The 10,959-nt window shown below is 27.1% G+C and overlaps 1 protein-coding gene across 3 annotated transcripts in view; it reads right to left on the bottom strand.

The window, feature by feature from the left end:
* The window catches only part of LOC107456505 (semaphorin-1A), a 189,637-nt gene extending 180,700 nt beyond the window's left edge, over positions 1-8,937 (bottom strand). Inside the window, exon 1 of one of the 3 annotated variants that reach the window (XM_071180937.2) lies at positions 8,706-8,937. The gene's annotated coding sequence lies outside the window, so the exon portion shown is untranslated. The remainder of the gene's footprint in view (positions 1-8,705) is intronic. The other 2 variants (XM_071180934.2, XM_043048674.3) reach the window with 2 other exon arrangements.
* Positions 8,938-10,959: the final 2,022 nt, after the last annotated feature.

The following is a 10,959-nucleotide window of genomic DNA, read 5'->3' as shown; positions in this document are numbered from 1 at the left end:
GCAAACATTTTATTACAATATTTAGGGGCTATCGATGATAATATACTGCAGCAATATTTATTTACAGTATTGATTTCATGCGAACGTTTAAATGAAATTAGGCTTAACGATAAAATTCCTGTGCGTAGAGTACATATTTAATAGCTTTTATTCATATAATTGTCATATAATTGTCTTAATATAATTGTCATTCTATTGAGTCTGTAGAAGAGATTGCATTTTTCTTGGATGAGAGGATTTAATAGCTTGGAATAGCTAGCTAATAGGAATAGCTTGGATTTAATTGCGAATGTTTTAAAGAAGGCATATTAACAGTGTTTGATCTACTATATATTATATGGATATTCCTTAATATTTATATAGTCCAGAAATTAAAATACTTTTTATTTAATTTCCATCTGAAGCAAATTAATTACTAAAAAGCTATATGGATAAATAGTTACATAATATAGTTATATAATTAATATAAAAAGTGCGTATAAAATAGTATTGTTTGAATTTTTTCCATAAGAAATAAATCTTGAGGAAAATAAATATATTTTTCTTCACGTGAATAAGAATAACTATTCTTGGTGTAATTGAAAATATTTCAATAAGTCGAGTTCACTTTTGTAAAAATTTTCGTAAGAGATAATATTTATAATTAGCATAAAATGCGAGTATGAAATAATATTATTTGAATTTTTCCATACGAAATAAAACAAGAAGGAAATTTATTATATTAGATGCGAAAATGATTTTGCTATACAATATTTTTTCCGTATGCGAATATCAAAACAAAAGAAGCTGAACAAATTTACTTTTTCTTATTATATTTCTTATTATACAAAGCTCATTCATTTTGTAATCTTATTTTCAGTTCATTTGCATAAAATTTGCGCTTCTAAAAATTCTAATGAGAATCTCATGATAAAACAGCTTTTTATTTAATATTTTCTCAGTTTATGGGGAATTAATTTCCTTTAGAATTTTACTTTACTGATGCTAAGAAAATTACCAATTATATAGTTCTACACACGATTTTTTTCAAAACTTGATTCTCCTCACAAACCTCTCATCATCATTTTTTCCCTCCTTAACGGTCATTATTTTTTAAGCCAAAAGAAAAATTAATTTTATCATTTTATGTGAGAACATTTCGTGAATATGTTAATCGTAAAAAAATGAATGATTAAACTGTAATTGAACTGCATATATATATATATATATATATATATATATATATATATATATATATATATATATATATATATATATATATATATATATATATATAACTATATATATATATAACTATATATATATATATATATAGTTATATATATATAGTTATATATATATAGTTATATATATATATATATATATATATATATATATATATATATATATATATATATATATATATATATATATATATATATATATATATATATATATAACTATATATATATAACTATATATATATAACTATATATATATATATATATAAATATATATATATAACTATATATATATATATATATAATATATATATATATATATATATATATATATATAATATATATATATATATATATATATATATATATATATATATATATATATATATATATATATATATATATATATATATATATATATATATATATATATATATATATTATACCTTTTTACCTACTTTCAAAAATTTGTTCAGCCAGAAATATTAATTCACAGTTCATATTTGTTTCAGATATTTCTTAAATAATGCATGAAAGTGCAAATCATTGGTACACAAAATGATGCAAAAAGAAAAATCAATCAAAGTACAATCAATAGTACATAGCTAGGTTTTGGGACTAACGGACCTCTGAAATTGCATATACCGTTGAACATTTAAATAAAAGGCTAAAATCTAAACCAATCAGAATCACGATTGGGTTTCACCATCGCCCAGCTTGGCGATCAACCGCGATCACAACTTGGTGAGAATCAAGGGGCACCTTCAAATATAGTCTACCGGATCAACTATGATTTGAGTTAAGCTCTGCCACGCGTGCTTCGGATAGAAAGATTAATCTCCGGCTAATACCCTATAGTAATGTGTTAAATCATATTGCTTCCTCGCTTTATATAAGTTTATAATATTGTTCGTATTGAAGTTGCTTTATATAAGTTTATAATGTTGATAATAAGCTCCTCTGACATTTACAATCCTATCATATTCTCTCTATGTGATGTTGGTGCAGAAAAATTGCCAGCTAATCTTCAGGAAAACGACTTTAAGTTTGTTCGCGAAGCAAACTGAAATGTAATTGCATAGCAATTATCGGGGGTTGGCGAGCGGTAGTGAGCAGGGGTTGGAGCCCTCTATTATATATATATATGTATTTAAAAGTCAATAGCCTACTTAGGCCAACAAAGAAAATTTTTATTTTAGTTACCTTTTATTAAATAATTAAAATTTTTCTCCCCTATAAAACTAAAATTAATTCATTACATTAATGAATGAATTAATATTTGGAAAAACTGTATTAACATCAAGTATGTCATCCACTACAAGTTTAAAAAAATGTATTTTTACTTGAGTGGATAAATAAGAAGTATTTTATTATTAATTGAAAATTTGAACAAGAAGGAATTGAAAAAGGGAAAGAATAAGGATTTGTCAACAGTGTTTGATAGACTTCTCTATTCCAAAGTGGTCAAGGAACTTTACTGATCAACAAGATTCACCTTTTTTTTTCAGGTCACGCTAAAATATTCATTCAAAATGTCAGGATGATCCATCATCCAAAGAGAAACTCTTCTACTTATGAATGAATCATTTATTAACTACTACAAATTAAATGAGCAGCATATTTGTCGCAGTAAAACGCACTTCCGCAATATATGAAGCCCATTTTTCTTCATTAACGTTGGTCGCATTAAAATTGTGACATTACTTTGTTCTTTTTATTTTTAATTCAGTGAAGTACGGTTTGTTACTTTTATACCAAATGTGTTTTGCCACTTTACATTCAGAGAAATGTCACTTTTATAAATAAATAGAGGGAGGGACTGTTATGTCCAATTTATTTTAAGATGAAACAAATTTCAAGTTTTCCGAATAGTCAGGAGGAAATATGCGATTGAAACCATTAAAAAAAATATTCGCATGTCAGAAGCATTCATTTACATCATCTAAAAATTTCAAAACAAAATTTAAAATATTTGCTGCTCAAAAAAAAAAAAAAGAAAATAAAAATCTGAAATTATCTAAGTCTCTTTTAAATATAAACCAAAATAAAGCAAGAAAAAAAAATTGCGATCACTAGTGACTCATAGGTCAAATGTCTTTTTTTCCTGGTTTGACTCAAATAAATGCCACACCATTTCAAATCATGAGTTGCAAAAACTGTCACATTTGTTTTTAGAATGAAAAATAGTGTTAAGGTTTAAATTTGTGAAGTTAAAAACCTGTTACAAAAGAAATACTGTTCCAAAAATACCGAAATTTTATCAGTATACCACCAAAGTAATGGAGATTTTTTTACACGTGCTTAAATAAAACTTAAAATCACACCGATAGATGGCGCAGTTTGTTACGTATATGTGAAGGTGTTGGATATCAAGTTTTCTATTTCTCTCCGCTTGTTGTTTTTTTCATATAGACGATATTTTTAGATTATTTTATTTTATTAGATTATTTTAGATAATTTTCAGATTTGATGATATTTTGTTTCTTTCGACTTGCAGCGCAATTTATCAGTACGATGTGTTTTTTTTTTCTTTTTTTTTTTTGAAAATAAAAATTAAAAAAAACCACGCGGCCAAAATTTTCCTTGTCTTGGAATTGTTCTGCTAAAATTTTTGTATTTTTGGATCAGTGGTTCTTTTACAGTGGTTACAGGTTTTTTAATTTCACAACAATTGATTGAAACCAAACAGTTTGAATAAATCTGTTCGATTCAGTTATTAAGTATAAAATTAATGTAAAAACATTAACAACTTTGCAGAATAAGTGGCAATATAAAAAAAAAAGAAAAAGAAATCTTAAATAATATTTTTTATATGTTCGTTAATTTTGGCCATATTTCTGTACAGAATCTTGCCCTTAGACAAATTAAACATCTGGTTTCGGTGCCATTAAGAAAAAACCATAATTTTTTTAGGACTATTAAGCTGGAGCTCATATGCAATGCAATGCATAGCATATATATATATATATACACATATATATATATATGTATATATATATATGTGTATATATACATATATATATATATATATATATATATATATATATATATATATATATATATATATATATATATATATATATATATATATATATATATATATATATATATATATATATATGTATATATACACATATATATATATATACATATATATATACACATATATATATACACATATATATATATATATATATATATATATATATATATATATATATATATATATATATATATATATATATATATATATATATATATATATATATATATATATATAATAATTTTGCAAATTAAACAGTCACATATACTTCAATTTAAACATTAATAATAGATAAATCATAAATCAAGCTTCCCGTCATTCATGGAATTATTTTCGCTTTTTAAAACACAAATTTTAGCATACTTTGGATATCTGCATAGATTGTTTACAATCGAGTAAGAGATGACGTGAGTTTGTTGTTCGTTTCTATGCTGCTAAAACTTCTAGAGAAAAAAAACCCGTAAAACTATGTGTATATTTTTAAGTCTCTATAAAATGTATTAAATAATCTTTTAATGCATAATCTGTTGAAGCCTATGTATTCTCTCTGTTTATTTACTAAAGATGTACGGACCAATTTTATTTTACCCATTGGCATCACACTTTTCAACTGTGTTCAAGAGTAATAGTAAACAGTGCGCATGCGCCGTCATTGCATGCGTTCCTATGGCGACCGCTGCTGTTTGATAATTCTTTTTTTCCCTTTTAATTTTGTTATGCATTAAGTTGGTGAGTTTAGTTAAATATTGTCGTAAGTTAAAACTTTAAAATGCACTGAGCAATTTCGATCAACTTCAAAACCATAATCTCAAAAATAGAATTGTGCGAGTCATAAAAAATAAAGTCCACATAAGCATTAATAAAAAATCGACACAGTAAGATCAAAGAAAAAATCACAATTTTGCAATTCCTTGGAGTTCACCTCTGAGTTTTTTCTTTTAATTTCCTCAGCGAATATTTTTAATGTTTTTAAGTAATATTAATTTAAATTATTTAATTATTCATTTTGCGATTTACTTATTTATAATAACTATCTCGGTGGTTATTTAATGGAGATATAAATATTGCGACGTCCATATATATATTGTGTGTATATGATATAAATATCGTTATTTTATATGATATAAATATTGTGTGAAATGTATATTGACTGGAAATGAAAACCAAAAAACAACGTTTAGATGGGAATTAAATTGATGCAGTTTTTACAACCAATGACAATTTTTGTTCATGAAAGTCTATTAAGGAAGAAAAAGAAACATTTGACCAATAATGGGTAACCAGTGATTGCAATAATACAATCACAATTTTTCTTATTTTCGTAATTTTATAGATTACTTTAATTTTTAAAATTACTGTAAATTCGTAAAAATAACCGTATCTTACTGTAATCATGAAGTGTTACTGAATGATTCACTAAGAGGTTGATGTAGTGAAACATCCAAAAGTGTGAACATAAACTTAAAATTTCAGAAAAGCGAAAAAAAAAGGTTCCTCTGTGGTTGAGTTACAGTTAAGCAATTTCTAAATTATTGCAAGACTTTTTACCGGTTTTTGCTATTTACTCAAATTAGTTTGAGAGAACTTTCGATTAAATTAAATTATATTGACGATAATCTTACGCAGAACGTGGTTTTCCCATTTTTCAGCACGTAAAATCGTCCACGAGGTTAGCTTGGATATAGCTTAAAATACGTGTTTGAGAAAATAGACACAAAAATGTTTAAGTTGTAGTTCATTTACGTAGCACTAGAGCTGCACAATGGGCTATTGGCGACGGTCTGGGAAACATCCCTAAGGATGATCCGAAGACAAGGCATCACAATTTTGATCCTCTACAGAGGGGATGACACCCCCCCCCTTCGGTAGCCCAACGACCTGCACGCGAAGTTGAGCACTTTACGGTAGAATAGTTTAACAAGGACCCACCCCGCACACCCTCTGTCCCTGCGCAGGCTGATCCAAGTGGTCACCCACCCTCACACTGACCGCAGCCAGTGATGCTTGACTTCGGTGATCTGCTGGGAACCGTGTCTTAACGATCAGTCCATTGTGGGACCAAATATGTTTAAATATCCTTAAGTTTGATATCAAACCAAATTCAATGTTGCATATAGAAATTTTTGTTTGGGAGGGGTTTTTAAAAATTTTCAATGCGATAGATTAAAAACGAAAACATTTAAATCTAGCTTTTCTTTTAAATATAAATTTTGAGTAACACCTATTCATTATGATATAGGAGAATCTTAATGATCAAAAAAGCAAATTTTAAATATGCTAATTGTTCAAACATTATGTCATAAAATAAGTCTCAAAGCGTACTTTCTTGATAAAAAACACAGCTACTTTTTCCTGCTAGCTCCTTGAAATATGCTGAGGGTTAGTTTTAATTTTAAAATTATAAATCATAAGAGTTAAGTCTCTTAATGTTATTTACTTCATCCAATTTTTGGAACTGTTTAAACAATGAAATACATGAAAATTTTCCAAAATGACACTGATTTACAGTTCTTACTTTTCGAGAAAAAGTAATAGAAATTTTTTCTTCTTAAAGTCAGTAAATTTTTTTTCTTTTAATTAAGTAATTACAATTTTTTTCTTCTATATAAAAATAAAATTAATTCATTAATATTTGAAAAAACTGTATTAACATCAAGTGTCATTCACTACAAATTTAAAAAAATTTATTTGTACTTGATAGTGGATGAATGAAAAGTATTTAATTAAGGATTGGAAATTCGAACAAGATAGAGGGAGAGCGTGAACTAATATTAGGAATTAAAAAAATAGATTCAGGGAAACTAGACGACTGCTTGTTAGTAATTTAATCTTTAATTCATAGTTAATAAAGGTTTTATTTTTGTTCTAAGAATTTATTTGAATCTCTGGTTAATTCTTTTAAAATACACAATCAAAGGTGACGTCCATTTTCTTAGATGCAGATTTTAACCAAATTTTTTGTCATCCTGCATTTTGAGCCAGTTTCTTAAATAGATATGTCCAGACGTGCATTCTAAGCTGCATTTCTCTTTCTTAAATAGGTATTTCATGCTAAGTATATTTTTGAACTCTCAATATAAACTATATATATATATATATATATATATATATATATATATATATATATATATATATATATATATATATATATATATATATATATATATATATATATATATATATATATATATATATATATATATATATATATATATATATATATATATACAGTCGAACCCCCGCTATAGTGAACCTTCAAGGGATCGAAATTTTGGTTCACTGTAACCGAGAGTTCACTATATTCATACTGAAAACAGTTTTGGTTAATTTTTCCGAACTGTTCCTTTTTATGACACATTATTTGAATAAATGATCCATAAAACGAAATGCAAAAATGATTAAAAAACAATAAGTAGTACCAAAAAATGTGCTAAGTTTATTTTTTATAACTCTTGCTTACAAAAAATTTAGGGATGGCCTTTAGTTATATAGGGATGGGAAACTGAGATAGAAGAAGTAAACAAGAAAAAATGCTTATGGCTACATTCCATTCAATAAATGGTAATTTAAAAATCGGTAGTATGTATTTTACGTAGAAATTTCAAAATTACCAAAAAAATTAAGGAAAAAGATCAGTCGAAAAAAGTTCATAATATCCAATTTCCTCTCTTTTTTTGGTTCACTATAGCGGGGTTTGACTATATATATATATATATATATATATATATATATATATATATATATATATATATATATATATATATATATATATATATATATATATATATATATATATATATATATATATAGTAGGAAATCCGATGATATTCTTGGTAAAAGTAACTCCAAATTTTAGTACAATTCCTTATTTTGACTGTTAACATATTCAATTAAATCTTGAAGATAATTTTCAGTGGAAAACGAGGTTTAAAAGTTTCGCCTATACGTTTATATTCACCCCAAAGCTTTTTCGAATTTTTAACTGCACTAAAATAACGTAGATACTAACAAATATTTTTCATGAAACAGGAGTTATTGTAAAAGTTCGAGAATATTCACTCAATGGAAATGGGAAAAAAAAGAAGAAAATTTAGGTAGCACTGTGTACTTAAGTCATTTATAGTTATTCTTAACATTGACTTCCACTATTTGGGTTTCGAATATAAAAGTTATACTCTTGGAATAAAACAATTGCATTTATACAAGTCTCAAAGATAGTATTTTGTATTTTAAGAAATAGTGAAGCATTTCAACAACATCCCAGGAGTTAACTAGGAGGATCAATGGAGATTGAGCAAGGAAATAATAATTCTTATCATTAATTACATTCATTTGGGAAACGGATATTGAATTATTATTTCTTTAAATCACAAAAAGGATTGCATAATGATTATATTGGAAAATAAGTCTCATTTAGTAATTTAAGAAATAGAAAATCTTACCATTAACTTCTTCAATTCGGGAATCCAATATTAACTTCATAATTTTTGAAATCGAACAATTTGAGTATAGTCACAAAAACTCAGACGATATTCCAAAAGTCAAACTGCGATGGAATTCATAGAATAATTTTCTTTAGGGTTCCCGTATGTTGCAGTTCCTGGATTTTGATTGTGCAGCTGCCATAGTCACAGAATCCAGATCCTGATACTGCGTTTTCAGGATCTTTGTCCCATCGTACAGGCAGAAGAATATCGAGCCGTAAAGCAGCGCCATCTACCGGGGATACAGAGTGAGCTGGATCGATTTTTACGAATCGTTTCAGTTTTCTTGAGACATGTATTTAAAATCTTCTTCGAAGCATAGGCGTAGCGTGGGGGGAGAGCACGAAAGGGCACGTGCTCCCAAAATATTTTGTCAAAATACGAATTTCTTTGCAGTTGATTTCATAACTGAAAAAAAAAAACTTTATTTAATTGCTGAGCAAAAATTAAGATTATTACATCCACTGTTGTATTTCTTTTTATAAATCTTTTCCCGGTTATTATTTTTCTTTTTTTACTTAGTTTGGTTTATTCTAACATATACTCATGCAAGATAAAAAGTTACTTTTAAAAAGAGAAAAAGACTTTAAATTATTGACTTAATAATCGTCTGCTTTAAGAAGCCATTTGGGTATTTTTGTTCCATGTACTAACTCGTAGGTGCTAGTAAAAGCAGTTGTTTGGAAAAGCAGGTGAAATGAATATGGGTCTATTTTTTTAAAGGGTTAAAGGGGTTGTAGATCATACAATCATTTATACTTAAGGGTACAATTAACTACGAATATTCATAATTCTCGGCTTAATCTATCCAAAACCTTGAATTAAAAAAAAGAATTGAATGAAAATTGCTCTGGTTTTCTTGTAGTTTCAATTTCGATTATTGATCAGAGTTTCGTTTATTCGACAATTTTTCCTTTGGAGGTTTATTTTTAGTTTCTTAAGGTTTATATTTGTTTATGTAGTGCACACCTTCCCAAACACACACACCTTATGTATGAAAGAGTAAATTTAAAAGTGTTTGGAAAATACTGTTTTGAGCATGCTTCGAAAATTATATTGCCCGACGTACCCGTGATATGCATGCTTTATCATGTAAATATTATGTATGCCTGCTGGTCATGTAAATATTTAGAGATATCGTGAAATACTGATAAATCTTCCCTTAAATTTTGAAGAAATCCTTGGAAAAAGTGAATCAAGGTCAGTGAGCCGTGATGCCTCAGGGGATAAAGCATTCGCCTTCCAATAAAGTGAACAGGGTTCGAATCCCAGCGATGGTTCGTCGATACGAATTCCACACCCAGCTTGCACCGACCACAGTACTGACGTGAAGACAAATCATGGGTTAGAGACCCATTGCCGATAGGCTAACCGTGGAAGGATTTCGTGGTCTTCCTTTCCATGTAACGCAAATACTGGTTAATTCCGTTAAAAAAAGTCCTCCACGAAGGCAATTTTCCCCCAATACTTGATCCAGGAGTTCTCTTGCTTTTTCACGTATCCTTTTTGTTAATTTTTTTTACAATTCTCATAAAACAATTTCCTTAATTTTCATTGATTAATAAAAAAAAAGCACTCATGCAAATAACAAAAATCATAGATTATGATTTTAAATTTTTTTCCCTCATACTTGATGTTTCAATTGAAACAATTATTTTTTATACATTGATCGTATTTACTGTTGAAAATTTTTTTCTTGGGAAATTTTTATTTTCAGTGATTTGATTGCCATAAAAAATGTTTCAAGAAATTATTTTCATATTTATTGTTTTATGTGTGACAGTTTCTATGATTTTTTGGATTATAGTAGAGTTTATATTTTTGCTTTACTATAGTGTGTAGGGTTAAGTTGAAAATGCCATTTAAATATTTTTCTCTTCGTAATGCAACTATAATAATTATTGAAATTAAAATTTTAATATATGAATGCAGTTACGGTGTGGCAAAAATTAAATCAAGAAGTGTTAAACCTAATACGAATAATTTGGAAAAATGAAAAATAAGATACTTGTTGTTGGAATTTGAATTGAAATGTGAAACCAGACATTAATGCTTGAGTCCAACGTTGGTAAATAGTTCTAGCTCAGTTGTTTCCATAAACAAATATTTTCCTTATTTCCGAGCCTTATTTATAAAGATAGGAAAGTGACCTTTCCGAGCCTTTTCCTTATTTATAAAGATAGGAAAGTGACCAAACACAAATTGAAAAATA

The sequence above is a fragment of the Parasteatoda tepidariorum genome, chromosome 8, assembly GCF_982258835.1.
Source record: "Parasteatoda tepidariorum strain Cologne lab strain chromosome 8, Ptep-v5.0, whole genome shotgun sequence".
In the NCBI taxonomy this organism is placed as follows: Eukaryota; Metazoa; Arthropoda; class Arachnida; order Araneae; family Theridiidae; genus Parasteatoda; species Parasteatoda tepidariorum.
Note: the sequence above shows the minus strand (reverse complement) of the source record. Positions and strands in the feature narration are given on the sequence as shown.